Here is a 17110-nt window from a genome sequence, read left to right as displayed (position 1 = left end):
ATAACAAAATGTATGCTTACCTGATCACTTGTTTTCTCTTTCTTGGTAGTGAGAGTCCATGAGAATCTTAATATTGGGAATTACAACACCTGGCCACCAGGAGGAAGCAAAGACACCCAAAACAAAAGCTCTTATTTATCCCTCCTACTTCCCCCTTCTTTTGCAGCTGTCTTATAGCCGAAGATAGTGAAGAAAAAAAAAGAGGTACAAACTAGGACTGCCGGCACAATAATTAAACGGGCAGGTTTGTGGACTCTTACTACCAAAAAAGATAATTTATCAGGTAATACATTTTGTTTATTTTTCTAAATGGTAGTGAGTCCACAAGCATCTTGCTCTTGGGAACCAATATCCAAGCTGTGGAATGCATGAAAATTTAGGGTGGGACAAAAGCAAGGCAGGCACCTATTTACTAGGCACCCACCACTTGAAGAACCTTCTTTCCAAATGATGCCTCCACCGAGGCCCAAAACATTAAACTGATTAAAACCTTTTAAAGGTATGCAGGGAGGAACAAAATGCAGCCTTGCAGATCTGTTCCACTGAAGCCTCATTCTTGAAGGTCCAGGATGTTTAAACAGTATGAGTGGAACAAGCATTAATACAGGTAGGCAGGTTGCTGACCCGCCTCCAAGTAAGCTCTACAAATAAGACTCTTCAACCAAAAAGACAAGGATACTACAGTATCAACAACAACAATCTCCTCACTGATGTTGCCTCCCAACATGGGAGAAAACTTGATTTAGTTCTCAACACAGCCTTATCGAGATGGAACACTACATAAATGCAGATCAGAAGCAAGAGCAGACAAGCTGAAGAAAGAGCCAGCAAAAACAACACCTTCCAGGAAAACCTTTCCAAAGAATGCATAGGTTCAAAAGGAGGTTGTTGCAAAACTCACATAAAGACTCCAATAGGCATGATAACAGGTATGATTCTACTCAGAGCCTACACAAAATACTAAATATCTGGTAACCAAGCCAATTTGCTGTCTAATAAAACCGAAAACAAATTTTATGCTTACCTGATAAATGTATTTTTTTCCGGGCATGGAGAGTCCACAACATCATTCCAATTACTAGTGGGATATTCAACTCCTGGCCAGCAGGAGGAGGCAAAGAACACGCCAGCAAAGCTGTTAAGTGTCACTTCCCTTACCCATAATCCCCAAAGGAAAATGGAAAAAGAAGAAACACAAGGGTGAAAAGGTGCCTGAGGTTTACTCAAAAAAACTGCAGATTTATAATTAAAATAGAGGGCGGGGTCTTGGGCTCTCCATGCCCAGGAAAGAAAGAAATTTATCAGGTACTCAAATTTTGTTTTCTTTCCTATGGCATGGAGAGTCAGTGACATCATTCCAATTACTAGTGGTTAACAATACCCAAGCTAGAGGACACTGAATGAACAGGGAGGGAGAACAAGGCAAGAATGACCTAAAGAGAAGGCACCACCGATTGAAGAAACTTTCTCCCAAAAGAGGCCTCAGCCGAGGCACAAGTATCAAATTTGTAGAATTTTGAAAAAAGGAAATTTATGCTTACCTGATAAATTGATTTCTTCTACGATATGACGAATCCACGGATTTCATCCTTACTTGTGGGATTTATTCTCCTGCTAACAGGAAGTGGCAAAGAGCACCACAGCAGGGCTGTATATATAGCTCCTCCCTTCCCTCCACCTCCAGTCATTCGACCGAAGTTAGGAAGAGAAAGGAAAAGCCAAAGGTGCAGAGGTGACTGAAGTTTATAAAAAATATAATATAATCTAAACCTGTCTTAAAAATAAAAGGGTGGGCAGTGGACTTGTCATATCGTAGAAGAAATCAATTTATCAGGTAAGCATAAATTTCCTTTTCTTCTACAAGATATGACGAGTCCACGGATTTCATCCTTACTTGTGGGATACAATACCAAAGCTACAGGACACGGATGAAAGGGAGGGACAAGACAGGAACCTAAACGGAAGGCACCACTGCTTGAAGAACCTTTTTCCCAAAACCAGCCTCAGAAGAAGCAAAAGTATCAAATTTGGAAAAAGTGTGAAGAGACGACCAAGTTGCAGCCTTGCAAATCTGTTCAACAGAAGCATCGTTTCTAAATGCCCATGAGGAAGCCACAGCCCTAGTAGAATGAGACGTAATTCTTTCAGGAGGCTGCTGTCCAGCAGTCTAATACGCCAGACGGATGATACTCTTCAGCCAAAAAGAAAGAGAGGTAGCCGTAGCTTTCTGAACCCTACACTTTCCAGAAAAAACAATAAATAATGAAGATGATTGACGGAAATCCTTAGTCGCCTGCAAGTAAAACTTCAGGGCACGGACCACGTCCAGGTTATGTAACATACCCTCCTTCTTAGAAGAAGGGTTAGGACATAATGAAGGAACAATGATTTCCTGATTAATATTCTTATTAGAAACAACCTTAGGAAGGAAACCAGGTTTGGTACGTAAAACCACCTTATCAGAATGGAAAATAAGATAAGGCGAGTCACATTGTAACGCTGAAAGCTCAGAAACTCTACGAGCAGAAGAAATAGCAACCAAAAATAAAACTTTCCAAGATAACAACTTAATATCTATGGAATGCATGGGTTCAAACGGAACCCCTTGAAGGACACTAAGAACTAAATTCAAACTCCAGGGTGGAGAAATAGGTCTAAACACAGGCTTAATTCTGGTTAGAGCCTGACAAAAAGACTGAACGTCTGGAACATCTGCCAAAATTTTGTTTAGCAAAATTGACAAAGCAGAAATGTGTCCCTTTAAGGAACTCGCTGATAACCCTTTCTCCAATCCTTCTTGGAGAAAAGACAGAATCCTGGGAATCCTAACCTTACTCCATGAGTAGCCCTTGGATTCACACCAAAAAAGATATTTATGCCATATCTTATGATAGATCTTTCTAGTGACAGGCTTACGTGCCTGAATCAAAGTATCAATGACCAAATCAGAGAATCCCCGCCTAGATAAAATTAAGCATTCAATCTCCAAGCAGTCAGCTGCAGAGAAGCAAGATTTGGATGTTGGAAAGGACCTTGAATGAGAAGGTCCTGTCTCACTGGAAGTTTCCACGGAGGCAGAGAGGACATGTCCACTAGATCTGCATACCAAGTCCTGCGTGGCCACGCAGAAGCGATTAGAATTACTGAAGCTCTCTCCTGTTTGATCTGAGCAATCACCCGGGGAAGGAGAGGAAACAGTGGAAACACATAAACTAGGTTTAACGACCAAGGCATCTATCAGTTCGGCCTGAGGATCCCTCAACCTGGATCCGTATCTTGGAAGCTTGGCATTCTGTCAAGACGCCATCAGATCCAATTCCGGTCTGCCCCATCTGAGAATCAGTGAGGCAAATACCTTAGGATGGAGTTCCCCCTCCCCCGGATGAAAAGCCTGTCGGCTTAAAAAATCTGCTTCCCAGTTTTCCACTCTTGGGATGTAGATTGCTGACAGATAACAAGAGTTGGCCTCCGCCCACCGAATTATCTTGGATACTTCTGTCATCGCTAAGGAACTCCTCGTTCCTCCCTGATGATTGATCTAAGCCACAGTTGTAATGTTGTCCGACTGGAATCTGATGAATTTGGCCGAAGCCAATTGAGGCCACGCATGAAGCGCATTGAATATTGCTCTCAATTCCAGAATATTGATTGGAAGTAGAGACTCCACCTTAGTCCATACACCCTGAGCCTTCAGGGAATTCCAGACTGCACCCCAGCCTAGTAGGCTGGTGTCCGTCGTCACTATCACCCACGAGGGTCTGCGGAAACACGTCCCTTGGGACAGATGATCCGGCGACAACCACCAAAGAAGAGAGTCTCTGGTCTCCTGGTCCAGATATATCCGAGGAGATAAATTTGCATAATCCCCATTCCACTGTCCGAGCATGCACAGTTGCAGTGGTCTGAGATGAAATTGAGCAAACGGAATGATGTCCATTGCCGCCACCATCAATCCAATTACCTCCATGCACTGAGCCACTGATGGCCGAAGATTGAACTGAAGGGCTCAGCATGTATTTAGAATCTTTGACTTTCTGACCTCCGTCAGAAAAATCTTCATGGCTATAGAATCTATCGGAGTTCCCAAGAAGGGAACCTTTGTCTGTGAAATTAGTGAACTTTTTTCTAGATTCACCTTCCATCCGTGAGTTCACAGAAATGCCAACACTGTGTCTGTAGGAGATTTTGTTAGATGATAAGTCGATGCCTGAATCAGAATATCGTCCAGATAAGGCGCCACTGCTATGCCCCGCGGCCTGAGAACCACCAGAAGGGACCCTAGAACCTTTGTGAAGATTCTGGGTGCTGTGGCCAACCCGAAGGGAAGAGCCACAAACTGAAAATGTTTGTCCAGGAAGGCAAACCTTAGGTACTGATGATGATCCTTGTGGATAGGAATATGAAGGTATGCATCCTTCAAGTCCACGGTAGTCATATATTGACCCTCCTGGATCATTGGTAAAATTGAGCGAATGGTCTCCATCTTGAAAGATGGGACACTGAGAAACTTGTTTAGACTCTTGGAGATCTAAAATGGGTCTGAACGTTCCCTCTTTTTTGGGAACCACGAAAAGATTTGAGTAAAACCCCCGCCCCTGTTCTAATCTTGGAACAGGACGAATTACTCCCATAGTAGAGAGGTCTTTTACACAACGTAAGAACGCCTCTCTTTTTATCTGGTCTACAGACAATCGTGAAAGAAGAAATCTCCCTCTTGGGAGAAATTTTTTGAATTCCAGTTGATACCGGTGGGTCATGATTTCCAGTGCCCAGGGGTCCTGAACATCTTTTGCTGATTTAGAATCAGTGGAAGGCTTCTTAATTTGCTTTCCCTTATTCCAAGGTTGACTGGATTTCCAAGTGGACCTGGATTGGTCTGGTTTGGAAGAAGGACAACGATGACTTCTGTCTCTTAAAGTTGTGAAAGGATCGAAAATTAGAAGTATGTCGACCCTTAGGTCTATTCTTTTTATCCTGAGGTAGGTAAGATCCCTTTCCACTCGTAATCTCTGAAATTATTTCCGCCAGACCAGGACCAAAGAGAGTTTTTCTCTTATAAGGTAAAGCCAAAAGCTTAGCCTTTGAAGATATCCGCTGACCAAGATTTTAACCAGAGAGCTCTGCAAGCTAGAACAGTTTAGCCAGATATCTTAGCTCCCAGTCTAATTACCTGCATGCTAGCATCACATATAAAGGTATTGGCCAGTTTAAGAGCCTATCTTGGATCTCTTCTACCGTAGTCTCTTCTGATATCAGATCAGACAGGGCGTTGCACCAATAAGATGCTGCTCCTGCAACCGTGGCAATACTTGCCGCTGGTTGCCACTGTAATCCTTGATGGATGTACATCTTTTTTAAGTAAGCCTCTAGCTTCTTATCCATTGGATCCTTAAAATAACAACTATCCTATATAGGAATGGTAGTTCTTTTAGCTAGAGATAGGTCCCTCTATTTTAGGCACAGTGCGCCATGAGTCCCGTATGGATACAGCAACAGGGAACATATTTTTAAAAACAAAGGAAGGGGAAAAAGTAACCCGTGGCTTATACCATTCCTGAGTTATAATTTCAAACATTATGTCTGGAACAGGAAAAACATCCTCAGACGTTGGAGAATCCTAAACTCTATTAAGTTTAGAGGACTTCTTGAGGTTGATAGCAACCGAAGGTTCAGAGTCATCCAAGGTAGCTGGAACCTCCTTCAGAAGCAACCGGAGATGTTCAAGCTTAAATCGGAAATTAACTTCTTCAGATTCAGAAGATCTTTCCCCCATAGTGTCAGAGTCTGAGATCTCACCTTCAGAAGCTACTGAGTATTCTCATCAGACATTTGAGAAAGGTTGACCAGCACAAATTTAAAGGGGTAAGAAACCTTACTAGCAGGCAACTAATGAGGGAAAATTAACCCTTAAAGGGTCACTGAACCCAAATATTTTTTCTTTCTAATTTACTCCTATTATCATCATCATAATTTTTTCTTCATTCTCCTGCTATCTTTATTTTAAAAGCAGGAAAGTAAATCTTAGCAGCCAGCCCATTTTAAGTTCAACACCATGGATAGTGCTTGCTTATTGGAGGCTTACATTTACCCACCAATAAGCAAGCATAACCCAGGTTCTCAACCAAAAATGGACTGGCTCCTATGCATCACATTCCTGCATTTTAAATAAAGATAGCAAGAGAATGAAGAAAAATTGATAATAGAAGTAAATTAGAAAGTTGCGTAAAATTGCCTGTTCTATCTGAATTATGAAAGAAAAAAATTGGGTTTAGTGTCCCTTTAAGTCTATCCTTACTGTCTCATACAAATAAAGTGCCTGAGGAGTTCGAAGCCAAAAAGAGAGAGAGGTGGCCGAAGCCTTTTGACCTCTCCTCTGTCCAGAATAAACGACAAACAGAGAAGAAGTTTGCCGAAAATCTTTAGTTGCCTGTAAGTAGAACTTCAGGGCACGGACTACGTCCAAATTATGCAAAAGACTTCTTTGAAGAAGGATTAGGACATAATGATGGAACAACAATCTCTTGATTGATATTCCTGTTAGAAACAACCTTAGGTAAAAACCCAGGTTTAGTACGCAGAACTACCTTGTCTGAATGAAAAATCAGATAAGGAGAATCACAATGTAAGGCAGATAACTCAGAGACTCTTCGAGCCGAGGAAATAGCCATCAAAAACAGAACTTTCCAAGATAAAAGTTTAATATCAATGGAATGAAGGGGTTCGAACGGAACACCCTGAAGAACTTTAAGAACCAAGTTTAAGCTCCACGGAGGAGCAACAGTTTTAAACACAGGCTTAATCCTAGCCAAAGCCTGACAAAAAGCCTGGACGTCTGGATTCTCTGCCAGACGTTTGTGTAAAAGAATAGACAGAGCAGAAATCTGTCCCTTTAACGAACTAGCGGATAAACCCTTTTCTAAACCCTCTTGTAGAAAAGCCAATATTCTAGGAATCCTAACCTTACTCCATGAGTAACTCTTGGATTCACACCAATATAAATATTTACGCCATATCTTATGGTAAATTTTTCTGGTAACAGGTTTCCGAGCCTGTATTAATGTATCAATAACCGACTCCGAAAAACCACGCTTTGATAGAATCACGCAGGCGCGATCAGAATCACCGATGCTCTCTCCTGTTTGATCCTGGCAATCAGTCGAGGCAGCAACGGAAACGGTGGAAACACATAAGCCATGTTGAAAACCCAAGGGGCTGCTAGTGCATCTATCAGCACCGCTCCCGGGTCCCTGGACCTGGATCCATAACAAGGAAGCTTGGCGTTCTGGCGAGATGCCATGAGATCCAGTTCCGGTTCGCCCCAACGAAGAATTATTTGAGCAAATACCTCCGGGTGAAGTTCCCACTCCCCCGGATGAAAGGTCTGGCGACTTAGAAAGTCCGCCTCCCAGTTGTCCACGCCCGGGATGTAGATCGCTGACAGGTGGCAAGAGTGAGACTCTGCCCAGCGAATTATCTTCGAGACTTCTAACATCGCTAGGGAACTCCTGGTTCCCCCTTGATGATTGATGTAAGCCACAGTCGTGATGTTGTCCGACTGAAATCTGATGAACCTCAGTGTTGCTAAATGAGGCCAAGCTAGAAGAGCATTGAATATTGCTCTTAATTCCAGAATGTTTATTGGGAGGAGTTTCTCCTCCTGAGTCCACGATCCCTGAGCCTTCAGGGAGTTCCAGACTGCACCCCAGCCTAGTAGGCTGGCATCTGTTGTTACAATTGTCCAATCTGGTCTGCGAAAAGTCATTCCTTTGGACAGATGAACCCGAGACAACCACCAGAGAAGAGAATCTCTGGTCTCCTGGTCCAGATTTAGTAAAGGGGACAGATCTGAGTAATCCCCATTCCACTGACTTTGGATTTTTGATAACCTGGACTCCGTCAGGTAAATCTTCATCTCTACAGAATCTATAAGAGTCCCTAGAAAAGGAACCCTTGTGAGTGGTAACAGAGAACTCTTTTCCATGTTCACTTTCCACCCATGCGACCTCAGAAATGCTAGAACTATCTCTGTATGAGACTTTGCATTTTGAAAACTTGACGCTTGTATCAGAGTGTCGTCTAGGTACGGGGCCACCGCTATGCCTCGCGGTCTTAGTACCGCCAGAAGCGAGCCCAGAACCTTTGTAAAAATTCTCGGGGCCGTAGCTAACCCGAAGGGAAGAGCTACAAACTGGTAATGCCTGTCTAGAAAGGCAAACCTTAGGTACCGATAATGATCTTTGTGAATCGGTATGTGAAGGTAGGCATCCTTTAAGTCTACTGTGGTCATATACTGACCCTCTTGGATCATGGTTAGGATGGTTCGAATAGTTTCCATTTTGAACGATGGAACCCTTAGGAATTTGTTTAAAATCTTCAGGTCCAAGATTGGCCTGAAGGTTCCCTCTTTTTTGGGAACCACAAACAGATTTGAGTAAAAACCTTGCCCTTGTTCCGTCGGCGGAACGGGGTGGATCACTCCCATTACTAAGAGGTCTTGCACACATTTTAGAAATGCCTCTTTCTTTATTAGGTTTGTTGATAACCTTGACAGATGAAATCTTCCTTGTGGAGGAGAAGTTTTGAAGTCCAGAAGGTATCCCTGAGATATGATCTCCAACGTCCAGGGATCCTGGACATCTCTTGCCCAAGCCTGGGCGAAGAGAGAAAGTCTGCCCCCCACTAGATCCGTTTCCGGATAGGGGGCCCTTTCTTCATGCTGTCTTAGGGGCAGAAGTAGGTTTTCTGGCCTGCTTGCCCTTGTTCCAGGACTGGTTGCCCTTCCAACCCTGTCTGTAACGAGCAGCAGTTCCTTCCTGTTTTGGAGCGGAGGAAGTTGATGCTGCTCCTGCCTTGAAATTACGAAAGGCACAAAAATTAGACTGTTTGGCCTTTGATTTGGCCCTGTCCTGAGGAAGGGTGTGGCCCTTACCTCCAGTAATATCAGCAATAATTTCTTTCAAGCCGGGCCCGAATAAGGTTTGCCCTTTGAAAGGAATATTAAGCAATTTAGATTTAGAAGTCACATCTGCTGACCAGGATTTAAGCCGTAGCGCTTGATGCGCGCCTGGATGGCGAATCCGGAGTTCTTAGCCGTTAGTTTGGTTAAATGCACAACGGCATCTGAAACAAATGCATTAGCTAGCTTAAGTGCTTTAAGCTTGTTCATAATCTCATCCAATGGTGCTGTGCGAATCGCCTCTTCCAGAGACTCAAACCAAAATGCAGCTGCAGCAGTGACGGGCGCAATGCATGCAAGGGGCTGTAATATAAAACCTTGTTGAACAAACATTTTCTTAAGGTAACCTTCTAATTTTTTATCCATTGGATCTGAGAAAGCACAACTATCCTCCACCGGGATAGTGGTACGCTTGGCTAAAGTAGAAACTGCTCCCTCCACCTTAGGGACCGTCTGCCATAAGTCTCGTGTGGTGGCGTCTATTGGGAACATCTTTCTAAATATTGGAGGGGGGGGGAAAAGGGCACACCGGGTCTATCCCACTCCTTGCTAATAATCTCTGTAAGCCTTTTAGGTATAGGAAAAACGTCAGTACACACCGGTACCGCAAAGTATTTATCCAGCCTACATAATTTCTCTGGGATTGCAACCGTGTCGCAATCATTCAGAGCCGCTAACACCTCCCCTAGCAATACACGGAGGTTCTCTAGCTTAAATTTAAAATTTGAAATTTCTGAATCCGGTCTCCCCGGATCAGATCCGTCACCCACAGAATGAAGCTCTCCGTCCTTATGTTCTGCAAATTGTGACGCAGTATCGGACATGGCTCTTGTGTCATCGGCGCGCTCTGTCCTTAACCCAGAGCTATCGCGCTTGCCTCTTAACTCAGGCAAATTAGATAATACTTCTTTCATAACATTAGCCATATCATGCAAAGTGATTTGTAAGGGCCTTGATGTACTTGGCGCCACAATCTCACGCACCTCCTGAGTGGGAGGCGAAGGTACTGACACGTGAGGAGAGTTAGGCGGCATAACTTCCCCCTCGTTGTCTGGTGATAATTTCTTTACCAGTAAAGACTGACTTTTATTTAAAGTAACATCAATACAATTGGTACACATATTTCTATTGGGCTCCACATTGGCTTTTAAACATAATGAACAGGGAGATTCATCTGTATCAGACATGTTTAAACAGACTAGCAATGAGGCTAGCAAGCTTGGAAAATTCTTTCAATAAATTTACAAGCAAGATAAAAAACGCTGCAGCGCTTTTAAAAACACAGTTGAAATAACAATGAACTAATTCAGTTATAACAAACAATTTTAACAGAAAATGTATGAAATTAGCAGAGGATTGCACCCACTAGCAAAAGGATGATTAACCCCTCACTACCCAAAAACGGATAATCAAATTTAGATTTAACGCTTTTATCACAGTCAAAAACACTGTCACAGGTCTGCTGTGACTGATTACCTCCCTCAAAAATGAATTTTGAAGACCCCTGAGTAGAAGCAGGAAGACTGTGCTAGAATTTTAACTGCACAACAAGGCGCTACAAAAAGGCCCCTCCCACTCATATTACAACAGTGGGAGACCTGATATAACGGTTTCTATGCAGAAATATACGTTAGCCATATGGAAAAAAATCATGCCCAAAAAGATTTATCACCAAAGTACCTCACAAAAAACGAATAACATGCCAGTAAACGTTTTACAAACTTTTCCAATGTTATGCAAAGTTATCACTAAGCCTGCTACCAGTCGCTTCTACTGCAGGGCTCATACACTATTTCAGTATTAACAGTATTTTCTCAGTCAAATTCTAGTCCCTAGAAAATAACTCAACTGCGCATACATTTATCAGCCTGATACCAGTCGCTACTACTGCATTAAAGGCTGTACTTACATCATATGGGTAACAGCAGTGTTTTCTTAGTCAATTCCATTTCTAGAAAATATTTTACTGCACATACCTCATTTGCGGGGGACCCCGCATGCTATTCCCTTTTCTGAAGTTACCCCACTCCTCAGAATATGCGAGAACAGCCAGTGGATCTTAGTTACGTCTGCTAAGATCATAGAAAACGCAGGCAGATTCTTCTTCAAAATACTGCCTGAGAGAAAAAACAGCACACTCCGGTGCCATTTTAAAATAATAAACTTTTGATTGAAGAATAATTAAGTAAAAAAACTCCTATCTCCTCTCACGACCTCCTTCTTTGTTGAGCGTTGCAAGAGAATGACTGGATATGACATGTGAGGGGAGGAGCTATATAGCAGCTCTGCTTGGGTGATCCTCTTGCAACTTCCTGTTGGGGGGAGAATATATCCCATAAGTAATGGATGACCCGTGGACTGAACACACTTAACAAGAGAAACAATGTTCTGAATCCAAAGATTGTGAATCGAATTGATCCAAATTTCTTTGAAAAATCGTAATCTGCCCCCTACCAGCTGGGCTGGAATGAGGGCCGCACCTTCATGTTGACTTGGGAGCTGGCTTAGGCTTTCTAAAAGGCTTGGATTTATTCCAGACTGGAGATGGTTTCCAAACTGATACTGCTCCTGTAAGGGAAGGATCAGGCTTTTGTTCCTTATTGTGACGAAAGGAACGAAAACGATTAGTAGACCTAAATTTACCTTTAGATTTTTTATCCTGTGGTAAAAAAGTTCCTTTCCCCCCAGTAACAGTTGAAATAATAGAATCCAACTGTGAACCAAATAATTTATTACCCTGGAAAGAAAGGGAAAGCAAAGTTGACTTAGAAGACATATCAGCATTCCAAGTTTTAAGCCATAAAGCTCTTCTAGCTAAAATAGCTAGAGACATATACCTGACATCAACCCTAATGATATCAAAGATGGCATCACAAATAAAATTATTAGCATGTTGAAGAAGATTAACAATGCTATGAGAATTATGATCTGTTACTTGTTGCGCTAAAGCTTCCAACCAAAAAGTTGAAGCTGCAGCAACAACCGCTAAAGATATAGCAGGTCTAAGAAGATTACCTGAACATAAGTAAGCTTTTCTTAGAAATGATTCAATTTTCCTATCTAAAGGATCCTTAAAGGAAGTACTATCTGCCGTAGGAATAGTAGTACGTTTAGCAAGAGTAGAGATAGCCCCATCAACCTTAGGGATTTTGTCCCAAAACTCTAATCTGTCAGATGGCACAGGATATAATTGCTTAAAACGTTTAGAAGGAGTAAATGAATTACCCAAATTATTCCATTCCCTGGAAATTACTTCAGAAATAGCATCAGGGACAGGAAAAAACTTCTGGAATAACTACAGAAGATTTAAAAACCTTATTTAAACGTTTAGATTTAGTATCAAGAGGACCCGATTCCTCTATTTCTAATGCAATTAAGACTTCTTTAAGTAAAGAACGAATAAATTCCATTTTGAATAAATATGAAGATTTATCAGCATCAACCTCTGAAACAGAATCCTCTGAACCAGAGGAATCATTATCAGAATCAGAATGATGATGTTCATTTAAAAATTCATCTGAAAAATGAGAAGTTTTAAAAGACCTTTTACGTTTACTAGAAGGAGGAATAACAGACATAGCCTCTTATATTAACAGGAACACTCTGAGTATTAGATGTTGATGGAACAGCAACAGGTAATGTAACATTACTAAAGGAAATATTATCTGCATTAACAAGTTTGTCATGACATACATTACAAACAACAGCTGGAGGAACATATACCACAAGTTTACAGCAAATACACTTAACTTTGGTAGATCCAGCATCAGGCAGCGATTTTCCAGAAGTATCTTCTGATTCAGGGTCAATCTGAGACATCTTGCAATATGTAATAGAAAAAAACAACATATAAAGCAAAATTGATCAAATTCCTTAAATGACAGTTTCAGGAATGGGAAAAAATGCCAGTGAACAAGCTTCTAGCAACCAGAAGCAAATAAACAATGAGACTTAAATAATGTGGAGACAATAATGACGCCCATATTTTTTAGCGCCAAAAAAGACGCCCACATTATTTGGCACCTAAATGCTTTTAGCGCCAAAAATGACGCCACATCCGGTAACGCCGACACCTTTGGCGCAAAAACGTCAAAAAATGAGGCAACTTCCGGTGACACGTATGACGCCGGAAATAACAAAGAATTTTTTTTGCGCCAAAAAAGTCAGCGCCAAGCATGACGTAATAAAATGAAGCATTTTAAGCACCCGCGAGCCTAACAGCCCACAGGGAAAAAAAGTCAAATTTTAAGGTAAGAAAAAATTGATTATTCAAATGCATTATCCCAAATAATGAAACTGGCTGTCTGAAATAAGGAATATTGAACATCCTGAATCAAGGCAAATAAATGTTTAAACACAATTATTTAGAACTTTATATAAAAGTGCCCAACCATAGCTTAGAGTGTCACAAAAATAAGACTTACTTACCCCAGGACACTCATCTACATGTAGTAGAAAGCCAAACCAGTACTGAAACGAGAATCAGTAGAGGTAATGGTATATATAAGAGTATATCGTCGATCTGAAAAGGGAGGTAAGAGATGAATCTCTACGACCAATAACAGAGAACCTATGAAATAGACCCCGTAGAAGGAGATCATTGAATTCAAATAGGCAATACTCTCTTCACATCCCTCTGACATTCACTGCACGCTGAGAGGAAAACCGGGCTCCAACCTGCTGCGGAGCACATATCAACGTAGAATCTAGCACAAACTTACTTCACCACCTCCACGGGAGGCAAAGTTTGTAAAACTGATTTGTGGGTGTGGTGAGGGGTGTTTTTATAGGCATTTTGAGGTTTGGGAAACTTTGCCCCTCCTGGTAGGAATGTATATCCCATACGTCACTAGCTCATGGACTCTTGCTAATTACATGAAAGAAACCAAAGGTTATAAAATCTGATATTTGCAGGACAAAGTCAGATGTGTTATGTTTAAAAAGTATTTTATTTGAGCACTACAACACGTTTCTCGGCCTTAAAGCTCAGGGCCGTTTCATCAGGTAATGTATATGATTAAAACAGAGTGAATGTTTTTTAAAAGCACAAGTAAAACAGGATTGGTCAGAAATTCCGCCAAAACCCTGACAACACATCTGCTTGAATAATAAAAATCACATCTAACGACATGGTGTTTACAATAAAAAACATATGCAGCATAAAAACTAAATGTTAAATAAATAAATGAAATGTTCTCCACATATTGTTGAAATAAAAAACAAAATTACCTGCGGTAAAGAAAAAAAACTATTTATGTAATAACAGACTGACATATTACCTGCCGACATAAGACAGGACATAGTTTGTTTATATATATATATATATATATATATATATATATATATATATATATATATATATATGTTAATACAGTGATCTGGCTTTCAGTAAAACAAAAAATAATGCTAGCCAAAAAATAAAAATACAAATTTCCTGCTGAAGTATGTACTACTTGATCCGTTTTGGTATGATGAAATCCCTAAAGTATCAGATCCACAAATTGCAACGTGTGTAAATTTCTTCAACGTGGGATAATCTAAATACATAGTATATAGAATATATCTATAACTATGTTTGATGTAACTGCAATGAAATATGTATCTAAAATGCACAATCGCAAAAAGACAATACCAAGTGAACAAATGGACCCCTAATATATATATATATATATATATATATGAAATTGTATATGGGCAGGGGAAAAAGGAATTGACAGATGGACGTTTAAGGCGCCATAATTATGATACTTATATAAGTTACAAAAAATCGAGGCATACAAGTGAACACAGAAAGAAAAAAAGTGATTTCACATAAGAGTCAGGGGCCATATTAAAGCGCCATATTAAACAAAGATACGATACTGATATTAATTTAAAAAAATCAGAGTATAGTACTCATACAAATTGCAAAAAATCGGAATGTGTAATTAGACATAGTAGAATAAGGGGATTGTTGTATGACAGTCATGGGCATGATGTAAGATAAAATAAATAAATGAATAAATAAAATAAGTAAAACTAAATGAGGATTCCGAATGATCTGAGAAAGAATGTATATTTTAATAAAGCAATTCTTTATAATGGAATAATGTGAATGTGTGTTGAGAGTGATCCCCTATAAAAGTGGAAATATGTGATATTTTATGGTGAGAATGTAATTGTGATAATGGTGAAAATGAACATGACAAAATGCACTGTGATAGTGAGATTAAATTTGAGACAAAGGAATATGAGCGTGCATAGACAATATAGACTGAATGAAAGCAGAGTGTAAACAGTTGGATAGAAATGGGGGGGGGGGAAGGGGGGGTGTTTTAGTTATGAATACGTGTTGGGAAGTGGTATTAAATATGGAAAAAAGGAAGGAAGAAAAAAGGGGGGGGGGAATGATTAATAATGTGAATTGGTAATCTGGATATTTAAAGTTCGGATTTTTAAAAAATATACCTATTGAAGGACTCTAATTAAAAGCTGCTAGATCAAGTTTGGAATTTAAACCTGATGGCCATAATGTATTTAGTTTGTGGATCCAGAAAGTTTCACGCTGCCTAAGTTTGATAATTCTATTATAATCTGTGGATGGTGGGATATAATCTATAGGATAGATATGTCGGCAGGTAATATGTCAGTCTGTTATTACATATATAGTTTTTTTTCTTTATCGCAGGTAATTTTGTTTTTTATTTCAACAATATGTGGAGAACATTTCATTTATTTATTTAACATTTAGTTTTTATGCTGCATATGTTTTTAATTGTAAACACCATGTCGTTAGATGTGATTTTTATTATTCAAGCAGATGTGTTGTCAGGGTTTTGGCGGAATTTCTGACCAATCCTGTTTTACTTGTGCTTTTAAAAAACATTTACTCTGTTTTAATCATATACATTACCTGATGAAACGGCCCTGAGCTTTAAGGCCGAGAAACGCGTTGTAGTGCTCAAATAAAATACTTTTTAAACATAACACATCTGACTTTGTCCTGCAAATATCAGATTTTATAACCAAATTGGATATAACAGCTACAAAAAAGCAGAGTTGTTTTTCAACAGCGGACGATTGCTGCAATCTGTTAAACATTGGACCTTCACACGCCGACTTATACTGTCTGTGCGGCTACCTGGTATAGCCTGTTCCGGCTGTTTCACGGCCCACGCCAGCTTGTGCAAAGAGTGCCAGCTTGAGACGTTTACCTTGGAGCGATCACCTGGTGAGCCTTTCCCGACTGCTCTGCGGACACTTGCCTGTCAACGTACTGGCTGCTGTAAAAGGCCAGCCTGCTCGCATGCACTAGTTTGTAGTGCCAACTTGTTTGTGAGTAGTATTTCAACCTCTCTTGTTCCATTTGGATTGTCACCTTGTATTTTGCGTTATTACACTATGAGGCGCTCCCTTTCTTTCTGTCTCCATTTTTAGAAAATCTGACTGACCATCAGTACGAAGAGGAGCTGCCTATCCCATTGATCGAACCCTTGTTCTGAACTACATGAGTTTTTATTTTTTTTTATTTTAAAGTTTTTATTGAGGAACTACATAGTACAAACATCAAGCATACATAATCATATACTTTAGGTGACAATACAAATGTTGTATGATAAACATATATACGCTATATATGTAAAGAGTCCTCTCTTTTTTTTTTTTTAACTTGATACCTCTGACATAATGCAAATAAATCTTGAAACCTAAATAACAAGATAAGGAAGCAATAAGGATTATAATTTCTTCCCCTGATAATGCAATTTAGGTCACTTATGGACCTTACCTTTTAAATTATAATGGTGTTAGGGGTCAATATAAAACACAATAAAGAAAACACAAATAGGAAACAAGAAAGGTACAAACAAACACAATCCAGAGGGGCATTGGGGAATAAAGGTATAGATTAAACCTTCAAATGTCATTCTAAAGAAAGAAAAATAAATAAGAGGCACACACACTGTATTTAGTGTTTTACAGAGGCACAACACAACACCGAACATGTCAAGAGTGATATTGCTCCATATATTCTAACTCTGACCATTAGAATTATTAATAAAGAATAATAACAACAACCATGTTTGCACTATATTTGGGTGACATACATTCCACAAGAGGGATTTGTGATTGAATATTACTGTCTTCATGCTTATGCATATTATCCAGCACTCTGAA

The sequence above is a fragment of the Bombina bombina genome, chromosome 4 (genome assembly GCF_027579735.1).
Source record: "Bombina bombina isolate aBomBom1 chromosome 4, aBomBom1.pri, whole genome shotgun sequence".
NCBI classification, from domain to species: Eukaryota; Metazoa; Chordata; class Amphibia; order Anura; family Bombinatoridae; genus Bombina; species Bombina bombina.
The sequence above is the reverse complement of the archived record's forward strand: the minus strand, read 5'-3'. Positions refer to the sequence as shown.